Raw genomic sequence first — 18095 nt, 5'->3', positions numbered from 1 at the left:
CTTAGTAATTGTACACCCTATTTTTATAATAATTGCTCTAGGAATATTACATTATACCTTCAAAGATTATTATAACATTTCATACTTATTGAAATGTTTGGTCCTTACAAGAAATACTTCCCTTTCTTCCTTCCTATCCTGTTTGCTATTATTGTCTATATTTGCTTCTATATGTTATAGATGACACAATATGTTATTATTTTTCTTTTAATTAGCATTAAGATATTTTAAAAATTAAACAATCTTTTCTATTGATTTACATACTCATTTTAAATTACTTTGATTTCTTTTCTAGGTTTGAATTACTGTCTGATGTCTTATTTTCTCTTTCTGAAGAACTTTCGATTCTTTTTTTTTGGAGGAGATATTTATTAACTTTTATTTTAGGATCAGGGTACATGTGCAGGTTTCTTATATAGGTAAATTGCATATCATGGGGGTTTGGTGTACAGATTATTTAGTCATCCAGGTAGTAAGCATAGTACCCAATAGGTAGTGTTTTGACCCTGTCACTCCTCCCACCCCCCCACCTTCCAGTAGGGCCCAGTGTCTGTTTTTCCCTTCTTTGTGTCCATATGTACTCAATGTTTAGCTCCCACTTATAAGTGAGAACATGCAGTATTTGGTTTTCTATTCCTGCTTTAGTTCACTTAGGATTATGGCCTCCAGTTCCATCCTTGTTGCTGCAAAGAACATGATCTCATTTTGTTTATGGCTATGTAGTATTCCATGGTGTATGTGTGCCACATTTCTTTTTTTTCAGTCTACTATTGATGAGCATTAGGTTGATTGTATGTGTTTGCTATTGTAAATAGTACTGAAAGAACATATGCATGCGTGTGTCTTTATGGTAGAATGATGTGTATTTCTTTGGGTATATACCCAGTAATGGGATTGCTGAGTTGAATGGTACTTCTGTTTTAAGTTCTTTGAGAAGTTGCCACACTGCTTTCTACAATGGCTGAACTAATTTACATATCTACCAGCAATGTATGCATTCTGTTTTTCTCTGCAGCTTTGCCATTTATAGTATATGTACTATATATTATAAATTGATTCTTCATAGTATATGTGCTTTGGCAAGTTTTGTTTGTCTGAAAAAAGTTATTTTACTTTCATTTTAGAAAGATATTTTTCTGCATATAGAATTCTAGGCTGACCTTTTCCCAGTACTTTAATACTGCCATACCACTGTTTCTTTTTTGTTGTTTTTTTGTTGTTGTTGTTGTTTGGTTTTTTGGTTCTTTGCCTTACATAATTTCAGACAAGAAGTCTGCTGTAATTATCTTTGCTTCTGTATATACTTTTTTTCTTCTGGTTGTTTTTAAGATTTTCTTTTCTTGATGGTTTATGGAGATTTGACCGTGATATGCTATTTTTTTTAATGTGTAGTACTTTGGACTTCTTAGATCTGTGAATTTACAGCTTGTTATCAAACTTGAAAAAATTTTAGCCATATTTTATTAAATATTTTCTTGTATCTCCTCCCCTTTGCTCCTTCTGGGTCTCCAGTTATTCCTGCCTCTTACCACTCGATATCGTCCCAGAGATCATTGTTGCTTTGTTCATTTTTTTCAGTCTTTTCCCCTCCTTCTTTTATTTTGAATAGTTTCTATTGTTATGTCTTCAAAATGTATAGATATTTTCTTCTTCAGTGTCTAGTCAGCACTTAGTTTCATTCAGTGTGTTTTTCATTTCAAATAATTTATTTTCATATATAGACATTTCATTTGTTTTTTATATTTTTGGTTCTTCTGCTCATCATGTTTAAGCTTTTTAAACATGATATATATATTTATATTTATAATAGCTATTTTAATATATTTTCTATTACTTCTGTCATCTCTGTCATTTCTGAGTGTTTCTTTGAGTGATTTTTCTCCTGGTTATGGATCATATCTTCTTGTTTCTTTGGATGCCTAATAATTTTTGACTGGGTGCTGAACATTTTAAATTTAACATTTTTGGGTGCTCAATTTTGTTGTATTATTTTAAATATTGCAGAACTTTGGGATGCAGTTTAGTTACTTGTAATTATTTTAATCTCTTCAAAGCTTGCTGTAAGGCTCTGTAGCATGGGCCCATGGCAGCCTTAGTCTAGGGCTAATTTATTTCTATTACTAAGGCAATGTTCTTTTGAAGATTCTACTGATGCCTTATGTATTGGGTGGCTTTTAACTCTGGCTGGTGAAAACAAACTATTCTCATCCCTGTGTAAGCTCCAGGGATTGTACCACCTACTCCTTTACAATGATTTTTTCACTTGCCTTTGTATTTTCTTCATATACATGCTCAGATCATTATCATTCACACTTTCAAGGGCACCTCTCTTCCTATTTCTGGAGCTCTATCCTCCTTGGTTTTTATCCCACAGATTCTAGCTGCTTTGGACTCCCTAAACCCCAAACTCTGTCACCTCAATTCAGGGGGACCACCAGGCTCTGTTTGGGCTCTGCTTCTTGCCCTGTCACCTAGAAACTCTATCCAGGCATTGATATAGGACAAAGTTAGGGCTTACATTATCTGTTCCCTTTTTCCCAGATGAGATTTCTGTCCTGTGTTGAAATTTTAAATATCTAGCATCCAATAAAAAAATTAACAACTATGCAAAAGAAACGCAGAAAAATATGACTCATATCCATTGTTTTATATATTTTGGAAAATATATTTATTTTATATATCTTTTTGTTTAAGGCAGGAGGATAAATCTAGCACTCTTCCTTCATCACAGCCAGAAATAGAAGTCTCTGGGTATGGGTTTTCAACTTGTGTTTTAGTTGTGCCGTACTGTGACTATGACTAAGAATTATATAATGAAAAACTCACAATGTGATATTCCTTTCTTTTAAATTGTGTCTCCCTTGCAAATCTGCCTGCCTTGGTATACTCTCACAGCTTTCAGGTCATTGTTTTGTATTTTTTACTTAGTCAATGATTATTACTTTCAGGAGGTTTGGTCTATTAGAGATGAAACCAAACTATATTATTATTTTTGTAGGTAATTTAATCCTTAACAGGATCCCTACTGGTATTTTCAACCAATGTAAAAATATCTTCTCATCTTTCTTGTTAATGCTCTGGTTCTTTCTAGACTGTCCCCAGGCTGGGTCAATCCTGAAATCTTTCCTAGTTAACCCATCCTACCATCTTCCACACCATTTGGTCCAGTTACATATCTCTTGCCTGACGTACTCTATCTAGCCCTGTTGTCAAAGGTATTTGAATCAGGGCAACTCCATCTTGAAGAGGGGCTGGGAAAAATGAGGCTGAGACTTGGGCTACATTCCTAGGAGGTTAGGCTTTCTTACTCACAAGATATTTGTGGTTAAGGGAACAGACATTGCGACCACTTGGCATACAGTCCTACCTTAAAGGGCATTTGATCTGTAAACCAAAAATAAAATTCTAAGCACCTGAACCATCTGATGGACCCTCCCCTCAGCCAAGGGCATTCCAAAGTTAACCTGAAAAACTAGTTCAGGCCATGAGGGAAAGTGGGGGTTAGACATGCCTCGTTATGTACACCTCCCAGTGGAATTCAGGCACAGATGACCAGCATTAACATTAAAACAGAGACTTTAAGACTGATAGAACAGACTTTTTAAGTCTAATAAGAAACATTCTCTTCTATTGATTCTGTTTGCATAAGGGGGATCTTGTTCTCTACAACCGCTTATCTTAACCCAGACATTCCCTTCTATTGATTCTAGGTCTTTAGACAATCACTTAACTCTTTCAATCAATTGCCAATTAGAAAATTCTTGAATCCACCTATGACCTGGAGGCCCCTGCTTCAAGTTGTCCCACCTTTCCGGACCAAACCAATGTACGTTGATCGATTGATGTCTATGTCTCCATAAAAGGTATGCAACCAAGCTGTATCCTGACCACCTTGTGCACATGTTCTCAGCATCTCCTGGGTCACAGAATATTGATGAGTCATATTCGGCTCACAATAAATCTCTTCAAATGTTGTACAGAGTTTGACTCTTTTTGTTGACAGATCATTCCGTAATAAAAGCAGCTTTCAAGTTATAATGTAATAATTCATATTATTAATTTATTAAGCAAATTTCCAGGTACTTTGCAAGTGTTAGAGATAAACATTTTAAAAACAAAAGTCTCTATTCTCAAATCCTGTAATTTTAGGCCAGAAGAGTGAACAGGTGGGAGTAAAGCATCAGAGAACAAATGTTGCATTAAGTATAGTATCTGTAGGCAATTGTTCTAGAGGCCCTCATAAAGTGCAGTGTGGATTTAAGAGAAATGTTGCATAAATCTCTGCATGGGGGTCAGGGCTCTGCATACAACTGTGTAGGCTGTACACAGGGCAGTGCTGAGCACCACTGACATTGTAGCCCTCTAGAGTTGTGCACTGTAATACCTGCACAGCCGTACACAATGGCCTTGAAAAAAATACTGGAAAGCCTCCAGAAGAAGCAAATGTTGAGATAAAAGTTGATGGATGAGTAATCATTTGCCAATAATGATAGAACAAATTAATATTTGTATAGTTAATTGTGATATTCAAAAACTCCTTACCCTCACAAGCATATTTGATCCCTGCATCAATTTGGTGAGATTGATAGAGGTGAAGGATCTCTGTCACTCTATACCCAGCTGATGTTCCCACTCACGAGGTGGCAGCAAGCCATGAAGACCAGCAACTGGGAACAATGCTTTTTCGGCCCAGTAGAGCCCACTCCTCCCCACTCATGCCAGGTGTTCCATGCACTTAGCTCCCTGCCCTTCGGAGCCACAGAGCAGCTTTCGGGAGGCGTTTGGCATGCCCTTCCTTCCTGGGCTCTGGGTTTATGTCATTCCTTGGTTTCTGTGCTGCTCGTAGCTTAAGAGGGAAACATTCCTTCTGCCAGCTCAGCCCTGGCGGTAGGGAAATTCATTGATCACCCTGGGGCTGTGGTATTAGACACATGTGGTTGATGTTGTTGTTGATTATAATGCTAATACTCTTATTTCTGTGGAGGAAAGAGAAGGTCAGAGAAAGGAAGCCACCCACCTAGATCACATGCTAATGAAATCGCGGAGCCAGGGTGTGGAGTTTTCAGTCATTTTACTCCAAGCCCTGTGCTCTTCCCCATACCTGGACTTAACACCTTCCCTTTATTCACGTGGTTACGTTTGTATGTCAAGTCATCGCCTCAAATGCTGGCCGCTGGCTTCCCTATCCTTTTAGCTCTTGTGAGTATCGTGTTCTAGTCTGCTCTTGTTCTGATCTGACTCAGTTGAATCTAGTTGTGTGTGAGTGTGTGTGTGTGAGTGTGTGTGTGTGTTTTCTATCCTCTTGAAAATTTCCTCCAAGGCTACAAAGTAATGCACATTTCTGGCTTCTCAAAAACACCACGGATTTCGGGACTGCTCTTACCTTCCACCTGATTGTCTTGAGATGCTTGTTGAGGACATGATTTGCTAGCCTGCAGTTGCCTCCTCATTTCTCACAGTGCTTAGCTCAGATGGCAACAGTTAAATCACAACCAATAATGCAATAAAAAAACGAGTCTATAATTCACCCAATTACTGATTTCTCAATTTTGAAAATAAATTTTGGACAGATGGTTCATTAAAAAGTAGTAGAAAACATCAAAAGTATACAGACACATAATGAAATATACGGATAATGCTTAGATTTCATGTTTTTAAAAAAGACTGCCTCCTCCCAAATCAGTAGAAAGGTAAGTTTTTGTTTCTAAGCAAAAAGGAAAGGGAAGATTTTATAAATATGTTCACATTGATGAAGATGTATATTTGTCCACTTATTTCAAATCTTATATTACATAAGTTATCAAAAAGTGATTGTTGCAAACCTTTATGTTACTTTGGAATATTAATTACACTCTTTACATTTTATGTAGACATATCTATTAGTCAATTTTTTGAAATTTATTCCTTTTTTTATGCTTAAAATGTTATTTTCAAACCAAGTCAGATAAATATTCACCTTTTTTTCTTCTTGCTATGATTTCACATTTTTTACAATATAGAGTTTATCCCTAATTTTATGTATTTGGGAAATAAGATTTTAAACTAATTTTTTTTCCAAATGGCCAATATCCCCCACAACACAACACTCATAAAAACTCTGTCACTTTGTAATTGGTGTACAGTATTTTTCTACCACATTTTAAGTCCATATATATTTACCCTAGTTACGAGTTGAACTGTTCTTTCCCACTGATCTATGTGTATTTGTTCTGATCCCACTCCACTTTCATCTGTGTGCCTTTAAAGTTTCTATAAATATTACACCTGGCAGTGCAGGTGTTGTTCCTGGTATTCTTATTCTTTTCATTCTTGTTTAGTTTTAAACTCTTGCTTATTTTCTTAAGTCATAAATCACAGTTTGATTTGATTATAGCCACAATGAAATTCAGATTAATTTTAGTAGAATACACATGTTTAAACTTTTCAGTTTTCCTAGCCAGAAATGTGGCATCTCTTAATTGATTTGGGTCAGTAAGTCAATCCTTTAATACTCCCCAATATGCTTTCATAATAAAAGATCAAAATGGAAAATATGTTTGAGTTGGGAAGATCTTTCAGGTCACTTTTAAAAAATCACTCGCAGAAGCAAAGCTCATTTTTCCTATTTGTAAGAGGACCCTCTGTTAAAACATACTTTACTGTATTTTAGGGTGTTTTTTTTTTATTTTATGAGGTAAAAAATGCTCATAATCATTTACCAAGGAAGGTCGCATTTGGGGGCTTGTCCTAAGCATAGGGCAAAAGCCTTATGCACAGAGATGTTAACTGAAACAAAAATATTCCCCTATGAGGAATGATTCCATGCATGAAGATATGTCAATAGAATGGAATCTTACACAGAAATGTAATTTTGAGGGCTGTTATAACATTGGAAAACATTTTCACTAGGCTATGTTTTAAAAGATGGGAAACATTTTTAAGATGCTGTTACAAGACGGTATGTTCCCTGCAGGCATTTCTTCCCTATGGTTCCTGCTTCTCTGGCTTTTGCTCTCCCTTCACCACGTTCACCCCCTGCTGTTCCTTGCACCTGCCAGGTGTCCCCCTCCCATGCCTGGGACTCTTGTGCTTGCTGCCAGGACTGCTCTTCCGCCCGACACCACGACCAAGTCCCCTGCCTGGCCTGGAGTCCTCGCTGATGTCATCTCAGTGAGCGCTTCCCTGGCCGCTCCAGCTAAGGTCCCACCCCTGCCCAACATGCTCCATCCACCTTCTCTGCCCACCTCAGGACACACTGTCCAGTACTTCTTTTTTTTTTTTTTTCTTGCTTTCCTCCAACTAAAACGGAACCCGGGCAAAGATTTTTGTCTGTTTTGTCCAGACCAGGTGCAAAGGAACCTGGGCATATGAACGGTCTGTGAAATGAAAATGTACAGAAGTTATAAATACTAGGGAACCATGGACATTATTTTATTAATTTCGTTTTAGCTATATTAGCTTGTCAGTCATTATGAAAAAGAGCTATCTTGCTAGAAGCAGCCCTGTCCATCTATTTCCTTTACCTATAGGGTAACTACAGATAAGAAAAACCTGGCTGGCGTGATAGGGGTTGCCTGAAAGGGGCTGCAGTTCTGACCATTTATTGGGCAGTCTCAGGAGCATCAGGGAAGGACCTACTTCCCTTGGCTGAGATTTAGGAGGTGGATGAGTCTTGCTGTTTGGGCAGTGGAGAGAGGCCTCCATAGCCACGTCTGTCAGCCCTCACTTCGCTTGTGCTGGAGGAATCTCTGGTTTCAGGTAAGTTGTCTTTGTCTCTGGCACAATGCAGGTCTAGTGCATGTTTGTATTCATGCCTCCCAAGCTCTGGGGGCTTTGTGCTCATGAGGGGAGGGGGAAAGGCTGACACAGAAGAGGGGAGGTCAGAGTTCCCCAAGTCCTGGGGCTCACATGTGTCACGTGGGCCTCCATGGAAATGGTCCTGGCCAGACTCATGCTGACCACCCACTCCACCCCACTGTGCCCCACTCCCAAGAGGAGGGGTGACTGACGGGCATCCCATCTCACTCCAGCCATGTCCCCAGATCTGCTCTATCAGATAAGCAATGCACACGATCCAGAGATTTAAAAAATTACATATATTCATGGATATTTATAGCACTTCCTTTTCCTCTAGCTTTTCAAAAGTTCATTAGAAAATATTTTTTAAGAAGGGCAAAGATTTATATTGATGGGGGATCAGCATCTGACAATGCAGAGAAACTTCCACAAGCTCCAATCAGAATTCATCTATTTTTACTGAAGCAGAAGGAAAAAGTATCTCAGCTGACAGCAGTGCCATCTAAAAGGCTGCGGTAATCAGCTGTGGGGCAGAAAAACATCCACATCACGAGACAAGACTGTTTTTAAAGAAAATCAAGCCAGATTTTTAAAAAATGCTGGATGAAATAAACAAATCAGAAGGCTATTTAGCTTGTTTTAAATAGCCAAGACTTCAGTATTTTTCTAGGAAAGGAATCCAGGTTTCTGAGAACACATGCTGCAATGGAATGCTGCGGAAAAGCCTGACTGCTGCTGCTCCTGCGTCGGGCTCCAGGTGGACCCCACTTACAGGAGCCCGCCCAGGGAGGAGGTGAGAGGCTGGCCTGAAGAACCACACCCATTTTAAAAGTTCCATTGTGGATACTGCATGCTGAGAATCAGATACAAGAGCTGAAAAGAATTGCAAAAAGGAACTTTCCCTCATTATCAAGGGTGTTCAGGCTTGCCTGGTTCACATATATTTTTATTATCCAAGAAACTCATGAGGCTTGATTGCCGCATCCTCACGTTCAAGGCAAGGCCAACCCCCCGGCCATGGTCCATTGTGTCTCCTTTCGCTTCCTTGTAGGTAGGACACTCAGCCCATAAATGAAGGTATACAGGAACTGTTCATTTCTTTTCTTTAAATCAAATTTAGCCTGAGAGGAATCTTGATCATCTTTAGCCTCCTGGAGCGCCTTAGGAGGTTTCCCACCCAAAATTGTTCAATGGCCGCACAGCACGGGGCCCACACTGGTCACTCACTGCTCCTGCTTACCAGCTCCCTCCAGCCCAGCTGCTTCTTGGCCCATGCCCTTCTCCCAGGCTGGGGAGTCTCATGTGGAAGCTTGGAGTGGGTTAGGAGTGAATGGGATGTATGGAAGGCAAGGGAGGCCTCTGCTGAGGTGTGAGCATCCGCCGCAGAGCCACTGCCCACTCCAGCCTGGGCCAGGAGCTTGTACAGGGGCCACTCTGCAGGCTGCATGCCTCCCACCAAGGTGTGGAGAGGGGTCCCCTGGGGACTTGGTAGGGAACCAGAAAGGGCTTTTCCGAAGACTTCCTCAGCAAGAGAAGTGCAATCCACTTAACTAAATTCTGTGGGGTGTGAGGGGGTGGGTGGGAGAAGTATTAGAAAAAAATAAAGGGTTCCTTTATAACAAGTAATATATCATTACAAGAAATACTTCTTACTTTATTCCCTAAATTAGTATAAGAATTCAAGGTTAGGTTGAACTATTGTCAAGAAATACTAATATTAAGGAGACATTTTAAAAAATGTTCTCCTGCCGCGCACGGTGGCTCACGCCTGTAATCCCAGCACTTGGGGAGGCCGAGGTGGGTGGATCACAAGATCAGGAGTTCGAGACCAGCCTGACCAACATGGTGAAACCCCGTCTCTGCTAAAAATACAAAAATTAGCCAGGTGTGGTGGCACGTGCCTGTAATCCCAGCTACAGGGGAGACTCAGGCAGGAGAATTGCTTGAACCCAGGAGGCAGAGGTTGGAGGTTGCAGTGAGCCAAGATCTCGCCACTGTACTCTAGCCTGGGAGACAGAGCCAGACTCCTTCTCAAAAAAAACAAAAAAAAGTCCTGCTATGAAATTTCTTTCCCAGTGTTCTTGTTAATATAATCCATGTTCATCTTGTAGAATTTTCATTTAAAACTAGAAAAAAAAAAAGTCACTCTTCTGCCCCATAACAGTTTGACAAAACGAATTATCACTGCATTCGTACTGGGAAGTCAGTTCCTCTGGGTCTTATCCACTGTGTTTATGGTCTACCTCTACCCCGGGAGCGGAGGGCTTCCAACCCTTCAAAGCCTCCAACATTCCTTTGTTTGGCAGAATCTTGTCCAAAGACTGAATGTGAACTAAGCCCTCTGCTTGGCCCTGTTGAGACATCAGGAACTCACAGGAGCCCTCCCCATCTCAAGACGCCCCCATGGGGGGTGGTCACTGCAACACTTTCTTTTGTTTGGATGATTGAAGAACTCAGTCAAAAGGGCTAGTGAGGACTGGAAAATTCTGTAATTTAATTTTTTTTTTCAGGAAATCAATGGGTTATCCTTACACACATGTACAAACACACACAGATACACACATCGTTTTGCTGATTCTTTAAAAAATTCCCTCAGCAACTAATCAGTTGTCATTTATCAAGCACCTAATGTGCGTTCAGCCCTGCACAGCGTGGTCAGCGCCGCACAGCTTGTTCTCTGGGGTTTATCAATGCTCCGCTTTATGTTGAGAAACGTAAGCACAGTTCTCAGCACACCACAGGGCACCTTCCGCCCTCTGGGCACAGCCTGTCGTTTGGTTCACAGCTAGTGCGACTCTGGCCAGGCTGGTCTTTGAGACGGCCCTTCCTCATTGCCGTACCGACGCCTGGTGTCCAGCCCCCGGAGGACCTCTCTCTGGCTCTGTCTGCTTCTGTGGTGACCTGATCTTCCACGCCTGTGCTTTCTGACTCACCTCTTCATAGAAGGAATTTTAACGCCCCTTTGAGATCAAACAGGACAGGTGAAGATAAAATACTGGGTTTGTTGTTAGTGGCAGCCTTTTAGTTTTGCTGGTTTATTATCCTAAGGATTTCCTTCCATGACTTTGCTTTTATCATTCTTTCCACATCTCAAAAACAGAGGCAGAAACAGTTATTCCGGTAATTTTTACTGTTCTAGTCATTCTTTAAGCTAAATACTTCAGAAAAAAAAAAGTTCTCTTGCACAGCTGTGTGCCAAGTTTGGCTAGTTCATTCTATTCTGACATTTTCCTGACAAGGTAAGCAAGCATGAATTTAAAAAAAAAATGTAGAAATTAAAGTTGACAGCATGAAAAAAGCCAGCCTGTGCCAGCAGAAGGACCAAAGCAGGGCTTTCGGGGCCTGTAGTTTAGACATATTCTTGCAATTGGAAACTTAACATTTCACATTGGAAGCTCTCCTGTCTTCCATTCTTCTCCTCAGAAGCCTAGTTCAGTGGTGGCATCGGGTGACACACCATATCTCAAACTTCACCTTTTATTAAAGAGAATTTTATGCCACTATAGTTATTATTCCTTTTTGTTTGTTTGTTTGAGCTGGAGTTTTGCTCTTGTTGCCTTGGCTCACTGCAACCTCTGCCTCCTGGGTTCAAGCGATTCTCCTGCCTAAGCCTCCCGAGTAGCTGGGATTACAGGCGCCCGCCACCATGCCTGGCTAATTTTTGTATTTTTACTGGAAACTGAGTTTCACCGTGTTGGCCAGGTTGGTCTCGAACTCCTGACCTCAGGTGATTCGCCTGCCTCAGCCTCCCAAAATGTTGGGATTACAGGCATGAGCCACTGCCCCCGGCCTAGTTATTATTCTTAACTGTGACCTTCAACTACCTGAAGTAGTTGAGTATACTTCAACTACTTCCACCAGGAGTAGAACATCAATTCCACAGATTAACCAGGAGATTCCTATACATACTGTTTTTACTGATAATTTATATTTTGAGACAGCAACTACTGTAGTTTTGAGAATTTGCTCAGTCCCATTGGTGCCTATGTTTAATTTTTAACTCCTAATACCAACCTCCAAGAGGAGTTGTTCCAGTTCCCTCCCCAAGTCCAGTAAACACAGAGCCATCCTCTTAAAGTCACTGTGTCCACCCTTTAGTCATTTTTATATACTTGTTTCTTGCTGTGGTCCACTCTTAACCAGGTAACGCATGTTGCCCATTATTATAATGCAACAAGCACATCAGTCAAACCTGCATGCTACTGCTGCGGGCTGCTTCACCCCACCCTTCACTTCTCCTCCAAGCCAGTTGTTCTGTCTCTACAGCTTCCATAGACTTCACACCGGGTTTTTTTTAAAGGCATTTTCCATATTCAGATCACAGATGCTAATATACATATTTTTGTTTTCAAAAGTACTTGAGTTGGTTCAATAGAACATAATTTTTTTTTAAAGTCTTGAAATATATTTGTTTTGCTTTAAAAATCTTCCTCGAAGGCTGTATTAGTCAGGGTTCTCTAGAGGGACAGAACTAATGGAATATATATATATATATTATTCGGGACACCCCCAAGTCTCCCTATATGTTGTGAAGGCTTCCCATCTCTAGAGTATAAACGCAACACGAAGAAAATGCCTATCGGTTTTAGTTGCATGAATCTCATACTTAAGAACGTGCCGGCTGGGCACCGTGACTCACGCCTGTAATCCCAGCCTGTAATCATATATATATATAAAATAAAGGGGAGTTTATTAGGTATTAACTCACCCGATCACAAGGTCCCACCATCTGCAGGCTGAGGAGCAAGGAGAGCCAGTCCAAGTTCCAAAACTGAAGAACTTGGAATCTGATGTTCGAGGGCAGGAAGCATCCAGCACATGAGAAAGATGGAGGCTGGGAGGCTAGGCCAGTCTAGTTTTTTCATGTTTTTCTGCCTGCTTTATATTCTAGCCACGCTGGCAGCTGATTAGATGGTGCCCACCCAGATTAAGGGTGGGTCTGCCTGTCCCAGCCCACTGACTCAAATGTTCATCTCCTTTGGCAACACCCTAGGATCAATACCAACACACACACCTAGGATCAATACTTTGCAACCTTCAATCCAATCAAGTTGACAGTGTTAACCATTACAATGGCCATCTTTGCTCACATGAATTCCAGTGGTATATATGATGCCAAGATCTTTCAGGTGAGGTATGGCATGGGGGAAATGGCATGTGCCCAATCTTCCAGATCCTGGATGCTCATAATATATTCGTTGACTTTTTATATGATTAGGCTTATGAAAACTGAAATAAATTTTAGAACCAATATGTCTGGCTTGAGGCTAAATTAAATAAATCCCTACAAATTGCTTAATTGACAATTATTGCGTAGTATGGTAAGTCAGTGAAGAGTGCAGCTTTGGTCTTACCATTTCTGCAGGACCAGCAAGCCAGAGGGACTCCCAGCCAGGAAGGCTGGTTAGCACTAGGTTGTTTTTTAAATACGGCTGTGGTAACTCCTGGGTAATGTTATATGTGGACAAATAAGATGGGTGACTTGAGAAGGAAATGCAGGTGTTTCAGCATTTTCACTTCTCTCTGTTTTTTGTGTGTGCTTGTATGTGTGTGTGCATTTTTTTTCTTTCTTTCTTTCTTTCTTTTTTTTTGAGATGGAGTCTTACTCTGTCACCAGGCTGGAGTGCAGTGGCGCTATCTCAGCTCACTTCAATCTCTGGCTCCCGGGTTCAAGCGATTCTCCTGCCTCTGCCTCCCTGGGATTACAGGCACCCACCACCACACCCAGCTAATGTTTATATTTTTAGTAGAGATGGGATGTCACTATGTTGGCCAGGATGGTCTCGTCAATCTCTTGACCTCATGATCCGCCCACCTCGGCCTCCCAAACTGCTGGGATTACAGGCATGAGCCACCACGCCCGGCCTGCACTTTCTTAAGTATGAAATTCATGCAACTAAAATGAGTAAGCATTTGCCTGGTGTTGTATTTATACTCTAAAGTTGGGAAGCCTTCACAACATGTAGGAAGACTTGGGGGGCGTCCCGAGAATCTGGGCAGTCCAGGCCACAATGACTTTTCCTACCAGTGAGATGAAAAGCTTAGTTGGGAAGACTGCAAAGCAATAGCTCCTTTTTACAAATGTTCTCCTAGCTTATAATTTATTTTTCATAATAGAGACTGTTTACTCTGTACTCAGCCTTTTTTTCTTCCTTGTGAATAATTTCTTTTGAAAACAAGCTGCTGTTACGGTTCTGAGTGTCACGACGCTGCTGTGCTGGAAATGAGGCTTTGAGGGCGTCCTGCCAAGGCGGCTGGCCTGGGCCCCAGGCACCTTAATGCCTTTCGGGACCAAGCTGCCGGCTGCCAGTATATAAAGTGGCTTCTGTGAGCCTCTGTGCACCTTGGAAGCTAAGCCATTTGCAGCTGAAATGATGTCCCTCTTGCCCTGACTGGTCCCTGTGGAGAAAAGGTGTCAGTGAAGATCTCTATGTGCCGGGTTTCTCTTGGAGTTCGGGTTCTGGTCACGACAGAGCTGTGGCCTCAGGGCACTGTTGGATTTGCTGTTGTGTGCTCACCTCATCCCCCAGCTGGTATGTTAGTCGGCTTCCGTGCTGCCATCACAAAGTATCACCAGCTGAGTGGCCAAAACAACAGAATATGATTGCCTCCCAGTTCTGAAGGCCCAAAGTCTGAGGTCAAGGTGTCAGCAGGGTCGCACGCCCCCTGAAGGTGTCCGGAAGGGGTCTGTGCGGGCTCTTTCTCAGCTTCTGGGAGAGCTCCCAGTTCCTCAGCTCGTGGCAGCAGAGCTCCAGCGTCCCAGTGCTGTTCTGCTGTGTGCATGTCTGTGTTCAAATCTCCCCATTTTATGAGATCACATAAAGCCCACTCCACTCCAGCATGACCTCACCTTAACCAGCTACTTCTGCAGGGACCCTGCTTCCATGGAAGGTCACATTTGGAGGTAGTGGGAGTTAGGGCCTCCACACAGGAATCTGGGAGGTAGAGGGACATGGCCCAGCCCGTGACAATGGGTCACATGCATTTTTGTTAAAATTTAAATAAATTTGGTTTTAAGTTTTTTGGAGAATTTTGTGAAACTCTGGAGAGTGAAAATACCAAAGCTGGTGACCATGTCACTGGAAATTAGTAACTGTTGTTTTTTTTTTGAGACAGAGTCTTGCTCTGTCACCCAGGCTGGATAGCAGTGGCACAATGGCACAATCATGGCTCACTGCAGCCTCAAACCATCCTCCCATCTCAGCCTCCCGAGTAGTTGGGACTACAGGCATGTGCCACCATGCCTGGCTATTTTAAAAAAATTTTATTCTTAGTAGGGACAGGGTCTCACTGTGTTGCCAAGGCTGGTTTCAAACTCCTGGGCTTAAGTGATCCTACTGCCTCGGCCTTCCAAAGTGCTGAGATTACAGGTGTGAGCTACTGCATCTGGACACTGTTTTCATTTTTACTAAATCTTTCATACATCTCAAAATGTACAACATTGCAAAATGGAACAGCCCAGGATAAAACATTTGGGTCTTTTAAAAATGTCCGTCGGATTCAGTGTGGAGGTCAAGCACGTCTATCCATCAGAAAACTTGGATTTCTTTGGGCCTTTTCTCTCAGATCACGAAACACATTTTGTTGCTGTGTATTCTGTGAGTCAGGTCGTGGCAGCCCCCTCTGTGGGGAAACTGAGCTACAGAAGATAGCTATTAGTAGCAGAAGTGGGACCAGGACCAGATTCCTGATTCAGCTTTTCTTTGGTTGTCAGAAATCCGTGGAATGGATAAGCTCTCTCCATCCCTCCTTCCCTCCCCTTCTCCATCCGTCTTTCCTTCCTAAGAGAAAAGAGAACACTTTAAGATTGAAGAGGCGATGAACACAGAGGAGTGCTCTTCCTTCGTTGGAGCAAGAGAGTAATTTTCACTTGGGGCTGGGTTTCAGTGAGTTTCATGCCAGCTCATCCATCTCGTTTCACAATGGCTGTGACTTGGGACTCTTAAAATACTTCCCATTGCTTTTCTCTTGCAGAGTTTGGTTCATTAAGGACCCATTTTCATCAAGGCTGCTTCAACAGTTCTTCTTAGAAATTGATGCTTTGGAGGTAAATATCTCAGAAATAGCTCTTTCAGGTGGTGTTCTGTTGAAAGTGTTGTTCAGGCCGGGCCGAATGACTCAAGCCTGTAATCCCAGCACTCTGGGAGGCCGAAGCAGGCAGATTGCCTGAGTTCAAGAGTTTGAGACCAGCCTGGGCAACATGGCAAAACCCTGTCTCTACAAAAAACACACGCACACACAAAAATGAGTGGTGTGGTGGTATGCGCCTGTGGTCCTAGCTACTTGGGGGGGCTAGGGTGGATCTCTTGAACCCAGGAAGTCGAGAAGGCAGTAAGCTGAGATCGTGCCACTACACTACAGTCTGAGTGACAAAGTGACACCCTGTCTCAAAAGAAAGAAAGAAAGAAAAAGATTGTTCAAGTTTTCTTGGGATTTATTTGAACATTTTAATTCCAACGCATCTAATTTCCTGGGTTCTTTATTTGAATCTTTATCTTCTTAGGTATTTAAATGTAATCATTATTTCCTTTCAGAAAAATTATTCCTTCTTACCTCTAATTGTTTACCTTTCCCAACACAAACTTTATAAGTGGGGCTGTTTTCCCAGATCAATATCACCTTTTGAAGATTTCAGTTTGTTGCATTTTATTTTGTTTTATTTTCTGGCTGTTTCCAGGTCCCCTTCCCCAATGTCTGGCACACCTGGCACTGCATCTTGGTGGGCAGCAGCCCCGGGAGTGCCTTGCATGTAAAAAGCTGATGGAAAGGAACCCATCCGGGAGGTTTCCGCTTTGGGAGGACCCCGTAGGTGTTTTACAAGGCAGCAGTGCAGGGAGTAAGTGTGGGAATTCCAGCCCAGAGCCCTGGCCACATGAACTCTTGTCTCACTCCCTGGTGATCGCTTCATCTCTCCAGGCTCTCTGCTTGCCTGTGAGATGCCCAAATAATGTGCAGTCTGTTGATTAGTGTCATATTTGCATAGTTAAAAAAAACACCATGCTAAATTATGAGCCACATTTTCAGCAATTCCTAAGATACCCCTTAAAATGAGCTCTTTTTTGCTAGGGACTCTGGCAGGCTGTTCACCCATGGCCTCCCAGGAGCTGGGCTTCCCTCAAGTTTCCTAGGACACACTGCCAATCACAAGACAGCCCGTCCAAAGGTCTTTTCCTCCCTCATATAAAGGACCTCTATTTCCTTCTTCCACAACAGAGCACTTGTGGAAACTTCCAGAAGCTGGAGTCTTTGTAAATACACAGTAAAGAATCTGAGTTCATTTCTTTCCCATTGCCTTCAGGAGTCCACATTTTTACCATCAGATTAAAGATTCTTGACATCTCTTCACTGTCTTTTATGAGTGACTCTCCTAGCTTTTTTACAGAAAAACCAAAAACCTTTTTTTTTTTTTTTTGAGACAGAGTCTCGCGCTGTTGCCCAGGCTGGAGTGCAGTGGCGTGATCTCCGCTCACTGCAACCTCCGCCCCCTGGGTTAAAGCAATTCCCCTGCCTCAGCGTCCCTAGTAGCTGGGGTTACAGGCATGCGATACCACGCCCGGCTAGGTTTTGTATTTTTAGTAGAGACGGGGTTTCACCGTGTTGGCCAGGCTGGTCTCGAACTCCCGCCTCAAGTGATCCGCCCGCCTTGGCCTCCCAAAGTGCTGGGATTACAGGCATGAGCCACCACCCTGGCCTTGTCTGTTTTTAATCTGTGACCTTTTACAGCATGTACAAAATCACCTTATGATTGTTAACACAAGAAAAGCTTCACTCTGCTCTGTCAATCACAGAATCTCCAATTTGAAAATGAACAATATTGCTATTTTTAAAATTCTGAATGCAATTGATTTTAAAGGTCCTTCTGGCCTAATTTTGTAGAAAGATAAAGTGACTGTCATAAATCAACACCAAGTACAGAACCCCTCTGTTAACTTTGGACTCTGCTATGAGATACAAAGTATCTGGGATTTGGGTTTTTCTTTTTTTCCAGTGAATTGAATTTCTTAGTGATTGCATAAAGACGAAAAAGAAAAAGGGATTGATAATTTTGGAGAACATTAAGCTATTTTTAAAAAGATATTTCTCTCAAAGATAAAGGAATTTGCCATAGAAATGAATACACTTACTCCCAAAGCAGCATTAAATTGTGTTAACTTTAACACCCTTTCCTAAAAGAGGGAACCATAATGCTTCAGGATTAGCACTTGGACGATTGGAGAAATGAATATGTCTTTCACCCGCACGCATCTTTCATTATCCAGGACAGAAGGGAGTAAGGAGGGAGGCAAGAGAGATCCCCCCACTCCACACCCCAAAAAAGG

This window comes from Pan troglodytes, chromosome 5 (genome assembly GCF_028858775.2).
Source record: "Pan troglodytes isolate AG18354 chromosome 5, NHGRI_mPanTro3-v2.0_pri, whole genome shotgun sequence".
Taxonomy (NCBI): domain Eukaryota; kingdom Metazoa; phylum Chordata; class Mammalia; order Primates; family Hominidae; genus Pan; species Pan troglodytes.
Note: the sequence above shows the minus strand (reverse complement) of the source record.